We start from the raw sequence: 10,663 nt of genomic DNA on the forward strand, positions 1-10,663 counted from the left end.
ATACACGTATCAACACTTCGCGAAAGTTACGTCCCTTGTCCGCCATCTCTCGGATAAAAATCGTATTTCCCTACGTTGGCCTTTGTAATTTTCCTATCTGTAGCTTTGACATCTGTTATTTTTCCATCAATTGCAGTTAACTACAATATGCCCCAGATTGGGGCAACCCATTAACTTGTATGAAAACTTGGTAATTGGCTAAAATTCCAAGTAATAACATCTTACATTTGGTAAGGTAAAGAAGGAAAACTTGGTTTTTCACCGATTGACCTTTGGCTGACCCCGCAAAGGGACGTAACTCGCGGCGAAGTGTTGATAGGTGTATTCATGTCTATATGGTGTCGTTCTATTGATAGGCGTTATCAAGTAAAGTTGCCGTCTAACCTATACATAAGCTGTATACGTGAAAAATTTTCTTGTCAAATAATATATTATTTCAATTTCGCATCAAATCACTCAACATTTTTATATTTGCGCGAAGGTCATAATATATATTGTGACCTTGAAATCGCCCCTCTATTTTCTCCCGATCCCGATCATCACTACGTTATGTAAGAAAATCTAATTCTACATAATTATTGCGAGCAGCGTGTAAAGGCCGGGTAACGATATACGGTGTATGGTGGTGTATAAAGTGTATATATATTTATATTCCTTTTACCAAGGAAGAGTTAGGACACACTTCTGACACATAAAGAAACCCCCCTTTCCGCATCTGATTATTTCTAGCTTACTCTTGAAAATGGAAAGAAAAAAAAGAGTATCCTGCATTAGATGCATTTTACGCACATTTCCATTAACAACACCATACTACCACTCACATTTCGATTAACACCACATACCACCACTGATACACCACTCACCACCACTTGTACACCACACACTACCACTTAGTTTTTGTACGTTTCTCAATCATTGTGATATACAGCATCTTTTCAAAAGATGTGGGTGGCCCTTAAAAGGGCCGGGGGGACTATCAAAGTCCCCCACACTGTCTATGAGGTTGTTTACCCCTCTTACTGGGTGGCGGGCTTGTTCTGGCGGTGGCGGCGGCGGCGGTGCCTCTTCTTGAGGGGCTGCTTAGGGGCGTCTGGCACTCCTTCGTGGAAGAAGTGTCACTCGTACTCACACAGCTAGAGTGTAGCCACTGCAAACAACGGGCAGTGTGCTGCGAGTGTGTGGTCCAGTTGGAGGGAGGTCGATACAGGCGGTGCCCCCTCTGCCGATTCATCGGGGTCTAGAAAGGCCCAGAGTATAAACCCCACGGCCCTTTTAAGGGCCACCCACATTTTTTGAAAAGATGTTGTTTATCACAATGATTGAGAAACGTACACAAATAACACCAGTTGCAATTTATTTACTACCAAACACATTATTATGTTTTAATGACAATATACACTTGTTGATCATACCTACGAGCAAACTCATGAATAAATTGTCTGTAACGAGTCCAATTTCCTCCCGCTAAGCCACACCCAATCTTATAAGGGAAGGCTAAAGTCTTGTACGACAAACTGCCCAATTCACGTAAACGTTGAAACCATAGTTCTTTGTCGGCAATACTTTTGACTTAACCCATGAGGTTTTACCGTTAAACAATTACAATGGTGTACAATCGCATTCACGGATATACTCAGTAAACCACCCTGCACATACGTCACACTATACATATTATTTTGGGATGACAATATACACTTTTTTTTATTTTTTTATTAATCGTATCTAGGAGGCCAGGAACTCCCCGATCGAGGGTCGTTTTAGGAATTGCTAGTCTTTGCGCCAGGGCCAAATTATTACGGCGAGCAATATTTCCATTTGTCAATAAATTATATTGTTGCACAGTAGCATCCACCGACATAGAAAAAATATCTTCTTCCACATAAGTCACGCTCATGATGTGTTTTTTGTTGAGAGTCGATGCTACAGCTTTCGTTTATATAAGTCACACTTACGAGGTGTGTTTGATGAGTGTCAATCACGAGGGTTTCTTTGTCAAAGGTTCGGGGGCCTATCGAAAGTGGCATTAAAATATGATAAAATGGGTTTTTCTCTATCGATCTAACTATCATTGGGGTTTCTACTGCCTCACAGACGTGAGAAATGAATCATTAAAGAGGTCGAGAAGAAACATCGAGCCTCGACTCGAACGCTTTGACCTCTGTTTCTTTGAAAACTATGCGACCTAGTACAATAAAATTAAGTTTAATCAATTCCGCGTCTCAGAATCGATCAGATAGAATCTCCAATTCAGAGAAATTGAATGTGTAGAAAAAGAAAATGAGAAAAAACTCTCTTCTCGAAAGCACAAATTCAGCATTTCTCGGTCGCCATCTTGCCTTCGTCTCCGAAGCGCAGGATGTTTTCGAGGAGGTCCGAGCTCTCTCGTTATATACCGGCGCTCTCGCCAGTTCGCTTCACTGGTAATCCAGCAAAGCCATAAGAAGAATTTAAGAAGTTTGAAGATTTTTGGAGAAGATTTGAAGATGAGTTATTCCCGCCTAGCGAGAATTCCGCTGCGCCCCATGCCTGGGCTGAGGACCCCGCCCATTACTAACAACAACGTAGTCCCACCAGAGGACTGGGAGGCGGAGGTTGAGTTGGACCAGCGGCCCCCGGGGACCACTATGCCGGTGATGACCCCGCCCATCACAAACCACAACGTGGTGCCTGAACACCTCCGGGAGGACTTGGAGGCGGAGCTCCGTCTAGTGGAGCGGCCCCCGGGTAGAAATGTTTTCAGACCAGATGGGGAGTACGAGTGGCACTTCTTCCACGAAGGAGTGCCAGGCGCCCCTAAGCAGCCCCTCAAGAGGCACCGCCAGAACAAGCCCGCCACCCAGTAAGAGGGGTAAACAACCTCATAGACAGTGTGGGGGACTTTGATAGTCCCCCCGGCCCTTTTAAGGGCCACCCACATCTTTTGAAAAGATGCTGTATATCACAATGTTTGAGAAACGTACAAAAACTAAGTGGTAGTGTGTGGTGTATCAGTGGTGGTATGTGGTGTTAATGGAAATGTGCGTAAAATGCATCTAATGCAGGATACTCTTTTTTTTTTTTCCATTTTCAAGAGTAAGCTAGAAATAATCAGATGCAGAAAGGGGGGTTTCTTTAGGTGTCAGAAGTGTGTCCTAACTTTTCCTTTGGTAACAGGAATATAAATATATACACTTTATACACCACCATACACCGTATATCGTCACTCCTTTAACACTCTGCTCGCAATCATTATGTAAATTAGATTTTCTTACATAACGTAGTGATGATCGGGATCGGGAGGAAATAGAGGGGCGATTTCAAGGTCACAATGTGAATTATGACCTTCGCGCAAATATAAAAATGTTGAGTGATTTGATACGAAATTGAAATAATATATTATTTGACAAGAAATTTTTTCACGTATACGGCTTATCACTTGATAACGCCTATCAATAGAACGACACCATATAGACATGAATTGTAAGATGTACGTCGTGACGTACTTTTTTGTTGTGATCTCATAAGGTGCGAAGTGCACAGATAGTTGTTTTTTATATACTATAAAACTGTTCTGCTATATCCATACTAGAGTTTAGGTCCAAAGTACTTTTAGAGTAAAAATGAATTATTTTTAAATATAGAGCGTAAAACTATATGGGATCCGGGTTAGAATAAGTCCTCACTGTCAGAGGCGACTATATGGGGCGGTCTTTCGGATGAGATCGCAAAAACCGAGGTATCGTGTCACGGCAGGTGTGGCACGATAAAGACCCCTCCCTGCTCAAAGGCCGTAAGCGCCGAGCATAGATGTTTCGCACACTCTAACATCATGCTAGGTCAAAAGGTCATAGGGGAAAAAATCTTACATCCGGGTCCTTTGTCAATGTGAAACAGCGAACGACGACGGCTGCTCACCAACATTTTACGGGTGAGACATACTTTGTTTAAGCATGTAAGATGATAAAAATATAACATTCGTAAAAAATACACTTTAAAGTTACCACTAAGAGTTGCAGATTAGAATGTTTCATTCACATTTGTTTAATTTGAGCTGGTGAAGTATAGGTTGTTTATGTCTGCTCGCTACTTTCACTTGCGATGTTTTCTATCGAATTACAGTCATTAGCTCTCTAAAATTAACCCAGTAAAGTAGTACATTGCATAGAGAAGTGATAACAGTTCAATAATTTTATTGACAATGTGTCTTTTTTCTTTTAAAATGACAAAGTCGTTTGATTTATCGGCATACCCCCCCCCCCTCTTCTCTCTCTCTTCTGTGGTATGCAGTACTGAGTAGCAATAGCCGTGTTTCGAGTTACTCCGGAACACCCGGGATTTTTCGTATTTAGCCACGCCGGTCACGTGATATGAGCAAAATGTTCCACAGGGGTACTTCCGGTTAATTTTGTTTACACTGGTAACAAAATTGTTTTTGACAAAATATAGATTTTGCGGCACAAACTGTCGCAAATCAGATAAAGGATAGCAAGGGATATATATTTACTTGGGAAGATGTCAAAGTTTACCTTTTCCCAAACCCGGGGAAAGCGTTCACGCAGAGGAAACGATGGCGTCATTTGTGTAGAAAACCACGAGCAGCCGAAATTGAGTGCGATTATTACATTCCGTGAAAGCTGAACCAACAAAGAAACATCATTGTTCTAGCCAGTTTGCTTATATTAACTTTTAGGAAAACCAAGAGGTTTGTACTGACTCTTAAAAATATAACATAGACTGTGCAAAATCTTGTCAATCTTCAAGAATAGGTATACTTGTACCCTCATCTACATCTGAGCAGTGTATGTATTTTACAACGGTGTCCATATAACATTAAATAGAGAATTTCAATTATGAACTTATGGTTCAGGCTCATAAAAATTATGAAGCAATTTCACAAGGGAGTGAGAGGGGGGGGGGGGGTATATATATCTGCTAATTAAATAAAATATGAGAACACCAGATAATATATCCCTACGGATCTATACTAGAATTTGCATGATCATTTATTCAAGCTCCATACTGATGGTTCATTCACTGCAAAATTTTGAATTATATCAAAGAACATTGATCTTTTCTCCAACTTTTAATACCAATCAAGCACAGGCAATATGCATCGCTTGGGGTCGAATTTACTATTAAAGAGTACTCTTTAATAGTAAATTCGAACACAAGTGATGCATATTGCCTGTGCAATCAAGGTACTTTACATGTACATCAGATATGTACATTTCCACTCAAACTACTTGTATACAAGAATGGAACCAGCTGAACATGAGCCAGGTTATATATTATATATTTGCACTCCTACCCCTTTGATTCAGTACTGTGTAAGGAAATATACTATTGAGTATATATATTTCTTAAAAAGAATAACAATTTTCATTCATATTTTATTCAACATATATATACACAGGTTGATAACAATGGCTGATCTGCATATAATGACTGCTAGTTATTGGCTGGTATGCAGTGAAAGGGAGCTAAAAAGGAGTAAAAAGTTCATATCAGCCAGGTGAGAATTAATTTCTTCTTTTTTGTGTGTTATACATATGTAATTCTTTTCTTTTGCTGCTTCAAATCTTGTGTATTTGAAAATTTTCAGTCTAATATTTGGCAATGTTATAGGTAGTGTGGTTTAAATAAACCAGTGTTAAGGAATATCCAGTAATGGCATGACATCATGAGAGTTTGGCATACCGACATTCAGATGATTAATGATGAAACTGAAGACCTCAAGTGAAAGGCATGGAAAATTATCCTGTTCCCATTAACCTGGAAAAGAGGAGGGATGCCACAATATTGATAATAGACTTTTGTCAATTTGAGAAGCAAAGATGTAAAAAAAAAAAAAAAAAAAAAAAAAATAAATAAATAAATAATGCTGAAATTATAATTCATGTATTTGTTAAAAATACTGTTCACTGTACATACATGTATATTTTTTTTAACTTATTTGGAAATACATGAAGTAATTCATATTAAAACTGAATGTATGAGTTTTCATGATTTTTATCAATAAAGCTTACCATATTTATTGTACAAATATCTGATTTCCCCTATACATTGTAGTCATATGAGAGCTTGCTTGCATTCAGAGATATGACATCATGTATAAAGCCGAGTTAAACAACTTCAAAATCTACCCAACATGTTTTAAATGAACACAAAAGATTCTTCCTAATTTCTTCTCTCTTTTTTTCAATTTTGTTCATAAATTTATATTTAAGTCAATTCACCTTTTTCAAACTTTTGATGCATATGACGGATTTCCTCTGTATTGCTATATCTATCAGGCCCAGCACAATCTCTATATTTAACTATATAGTTTTATAAAGCTATTTCAAACAGCTTCATTAAGCTAGTTTCGATTAAATTTCTTAAGTGCAATGACACATAACAATATACATGTACTTTGAACTAACCACAACACTATTCTATGTATAGATCATATGTCATTTTAAGAATTTTCATGAAAAGAGAATTTCTTTTGTATTGATAACTGTCCACTGCCTTATGTGTGTCGAAGCTTTGATAAGTATATGATGACTTTACAATGTGGAATCTGTAACAACTTAATAATCCTAAACATTTGACAATTTTGAATCAAAATTCTTCCTAAGGTACATAGTTTAAGAAGCTTTTTTTGTTTACAGTGTGTTGTTTCAAGTACAAGGATGAAATATTTTCACTTAGAAATTAAATTTTTATGCTTTAAAAATATATTTGATAGAAGATTTGAAATAGTTATATCAAGCAATTTCAATTAGCTTTAAAAAGCTATATAGCTTGATTAGCATATTTATATAGCTAATTATACTAGAGATTGTGCTGGACCAGTCTATGAGCACATAATTGAAATTATGTTGCTGAAAGGAATTATAATATTACCTTAATCATGATCAGATATATATTTTGTTCAGTGATATAACTATGAGCAGTAATCACAAATACCTACTGGATTGTGAAAAGTCAATAAAATGACTACAACAATAAATAGTCATGCTAAAAATTCTTCCAATTACATAAGTATATCATTAGAAGTCAAACTCCAAAGACTTAATTTGTAACACAAGTATTAGTTGAGAAATAATTATTTTCAAATTCAATCTAATTAAAATTAGATCTTTGATCCGCTCATGCAATCGCTACACAAAGGACTATACACCAGTTTCATAACAAGTGCAGTCTTTTCTTAGAGATCAGCTGAGCATAGTGAAGATTCAAGTAAATTAAAAGTCAAATCAATCTAATTAAAATTAGATCTTTGATCCGCTCATGCAATCGCTACACTTTGTGTAGCGATTGCATGAACGGATCAAAGATCTAATTTTAATTAGATCGTTTCAAATTAGACAGCATATTGACTATACCCAAGTAGATAATTTTATCCTCACCCACATATGGCTATACCATTGCACTCAGAAACCCAGTCTAATTCAATTTAAACTAGCTTTAAATAATAAAGCCATTTCAAATACCTATAATATTATAGCTAATCTATTACTTTTCACTGTGTATTGTCATTATCTATATTTTATATCAATAATTATCAGGTCCAGTCCAAAGACTATTTCTACCTATGTAGCTACTTATAGCTACCTAGGTATTTAAACCTACTCCAGGTAGCTATTTTTACCTACGTTTTCCTTTACTTGCATTTTGTGGCCAAACGCAGGAACAGCGCAACATGGTGTGTACCAAATTTCTTGATTCACTTATACTGACAATGAATACCACAAAAATATTGGACAAAAAATGATTACTTTCAAATTTGCATCAATAACTGCACCCACTTCCATTCTCTAGGAACTTAGGATCAAAGATACATGATAAGAAGTCTAGAATATTTTACAAATCTTTATTAATTTTAAAGTTAACATTCATGCACTCTTACATTAAAAGTTTTTGAGTCGATTTTTCATGCAATTTTCTCTACATTTTCCACCCTCGTAAAGCATTTAAATTTACACTCCGAATTTTGTCATGCACATGTACAACATGATACATAAAACGACTGACCTGTTTAAAAGATGTGCCTTAATTATTATTTATTTATATCTTTAAAAACATGTAAAAGTAGGTAAAAGTAGCTACTTTAAGTAGCTTTAAATACCTAGGTAGCTATTAATAGCTACGTAGGTAGAAATAGTCTTTAGAATGGACCTGAATATATATGTTACATGTTTATGCCCATTTTGGCCCTGATTTGGTAACGTAAATTCTATTTCACATAGGCCCTATAGACCGTACTGGACCTAATGCCTGCTTTAAATGAAGCAGTGCACATTGTGTTTTGTTTAATCATATATATATATAATGTCGTCATAATTTTCATTTTACCAGTTTGACAGGTTTCAGTGAGTCTAATACGTTCTTTTCCTTTACCCCTCCGGTTACTAGACAGCTGGGCCGGGCCTTGTGTGAGTTACACGACATCGTCTTCTGTTCTTGACGAAGTCTTTCGTTGTATTTCGTAGATCAATAGTAGCTTATCAAACGCTCATAAACAAATATGTACCGCATACACCCCAAACTATTAAATGTGTATTTCAATTTCATGATGATCGACAAAATTAAGCCTAGGCCTAATACACGAAGTGTCGACTGTTGGTAAACAAAGGTAAACAACGATAAACCGGAAGTAACCCTGTGGAACATTTTTGACGCGGCGTGACTAAACACAGAATAAACACTGTGTTCCGGAGTAACTCGAAACACGGCTATTAAGTTTGAACCTATGAATTAAAGTCACCCCTCACACAATTAAGGATTTTGAAGTTTGGATTGAAGTAAGTTTTACGAGTTGTTTGGTTGAGGTTTTTTTAAAGTGTCTATCAGCATCATTGTCGTGCCAATCATTTTCAATATTCGCACGACGGTCGCGCTTATATTAGAGCTCCTATCCGCACGATATTCTTTTCCCAATTATAAATTTCTTCTACTTGCCCATGAGACAGAGTGAGAGATATATTTCATTTGTATGATTTTAAATCTTATAAGCTTCGGACAATTTAAAAAAAAAAAAACCGAGATGTCTACACAATTATTTAATTTATCTCTAACTTTGACAAATGACCAGTTCAAAGTTCACTTTTAGGTATAACATATGTAGGCCTATATATATTAAAGCTAGAAACTTTATTGCAAATAATAAGGATACTAATTATAAACCAGGCAATTTAGGTTCACCACCCATTACCCAACTGTTAGTCAATCCATTTTCAGCAGTCTGATTTAAACAACCGACTTCTCTTTGCGAGTGTAAGGAGAAAGGGGTGTGTAAGACAAGTGTAAGGAAAAGGAGGGGGATTTGACGATTCTAAGAAAGGAGGGTTTGTATTAGACGAATGTAAAGAGATGGAGGTATATTTGACGAGTGTAAGGAGAGAAGGGGGTTGGAAAAGCCCTGAATTATTCCTGACTTTCACTAACTATATAGACTACAAGTGATTTTCAAAATTTGTCGTCGTGCGTATAATCTCGCCCCCCCTCCTTTTTTTTGGTAAAATTTCCTTTTTAAAAATATTATCTGTATAGATCGTATTAGTTGTCAATATTTATATCTTGTACCCCCCTCCCTCCCTCCCCTTGATAAGGGACGCTATGATGTGCCTGGATAATACTGCCGTGATTTGTTGTAATGCATTATAATCTATTTTCTTTGTAAAATTACCATTAATAATGAATACCCCCTGTCCCTAAAAACATCACAATACAATGGGTCCAGTAGTCGGTAGAGGGGTAGACTCTATTATCGAAATTTTACATTTTTGTACAATTCAGAATTAAGATTTTTAGTGTAAAAATGATTGTTTATTATGAAATGGAATCTTCAAACATGGGTATGAAAAGCAACTTTAGTGCCAATAAATAGTTTCTCATAGAAATTCTAGAAAGGAACTTTTCCATAAAAGATATGCTAAAGTAAACCTTTGGTACTCTTTATCTATTATGTAAACAAATTCTATCATAATATAAGAGATAAATCATTAAAAACTTTGGGGGGAAAAGCATACATCGTTGATTTGTCAAAAGGCTGCGTCCATGATTACGTCGTTTTTTCCCCTATGACCTTTGACACGCATATATAATTAGGTAATTAAATATGGCGGCACCGAGTGTGCAAAACAGCCTAAATTTTGCAGTCCTTCACGGGCAGTAATGACATTGCCTTATGAGTGAATCATTCCCGAGTAAAAAATCCAACAACAAAAAAATATCCGCGTTTCCGAGAAATGAAACCTGACGCCTATCTATTTTCTGTCAGCTGTTAGACGAGGTCCGTAAATTATGTGTAAATTGTTCATTTGATAAATGTGTAAACTTTTAATTGTTCTTTAATTCTTTTTATTTGAAAATTTAACATAAAGGAATACACCAGGACTACAAAACGCTCACACGCTATTCCCCCACACCGCGCCTGCTACACATCGCCACCTCTCCCCACCTGCCCAGCTTGACCGCGCCAGGTGGCCCCGGCCACCTGGCCAACTGCTTGACCCGTCTATAAAACCCTGCACTCCAAACTACACTCAAAACTGCACTCCGCTGAACCCCCTATCGGCCCGCACTCAAAACTGCACTCAGTTGAACCCCCTATCTAGCTGCCTTATACTACTCACCTTTATCAACACTACTCAAATGAGGCAAAAGTTATCATCAGTAAAATTCTTTCTAGTCTTAT

The 10,663-nt window shown here is 36.9% G+C and overlaps 2 long non-coding RNA genes across 2 annotated transcripts; one reads left to right on the top strand and one right to left on the bottom strand.

Moving 5' to 3' along the window:
* The first annotated feature begins 3,694 nt into the window (after positions 1-3,694).
* LOC125673960 (uncharacterized) lies at positions 3,695-6,615 on the top strand. The gene is made up of 2 exons (XR_007369856.2): positions 3,695-4,681; positions 5,393-6,615. It is a non-coding gene; the product is annotated as an uncharacterized LOC125673960 (long non-coding RNA).
* On the bottom strand, positions 5,356-8,706 carry LOC125673959 (uncharacterized). Its single transcript, XR_007369855.2, has 2 exons — positions 8,320-8,706; positions 5,356-5,751 (listed from the first exon to the last, which is right to left on the bottom strand). It is a non-coding gene; the product is annotated as an uncharacterized LOC125673959 (long non-coding RNA).
* Between the last annotated feature and the right edge of the window lie 1,957 nt (positions 8,707-10,663).

The sequence above is a fragment of the Ostrea edulis genome, chromosome 3 (genome assembly GCF_947568905.1).
Source record: "Ostrea edulis chromosome 3, xbOstEdul1.1, whole genome shotgun sequence".
NCBI lineage: Eukaryota > Metazoa > Mollusca > Bivalvia > Ostreida > Ostreidae > Ostrea > Ostrea edulis.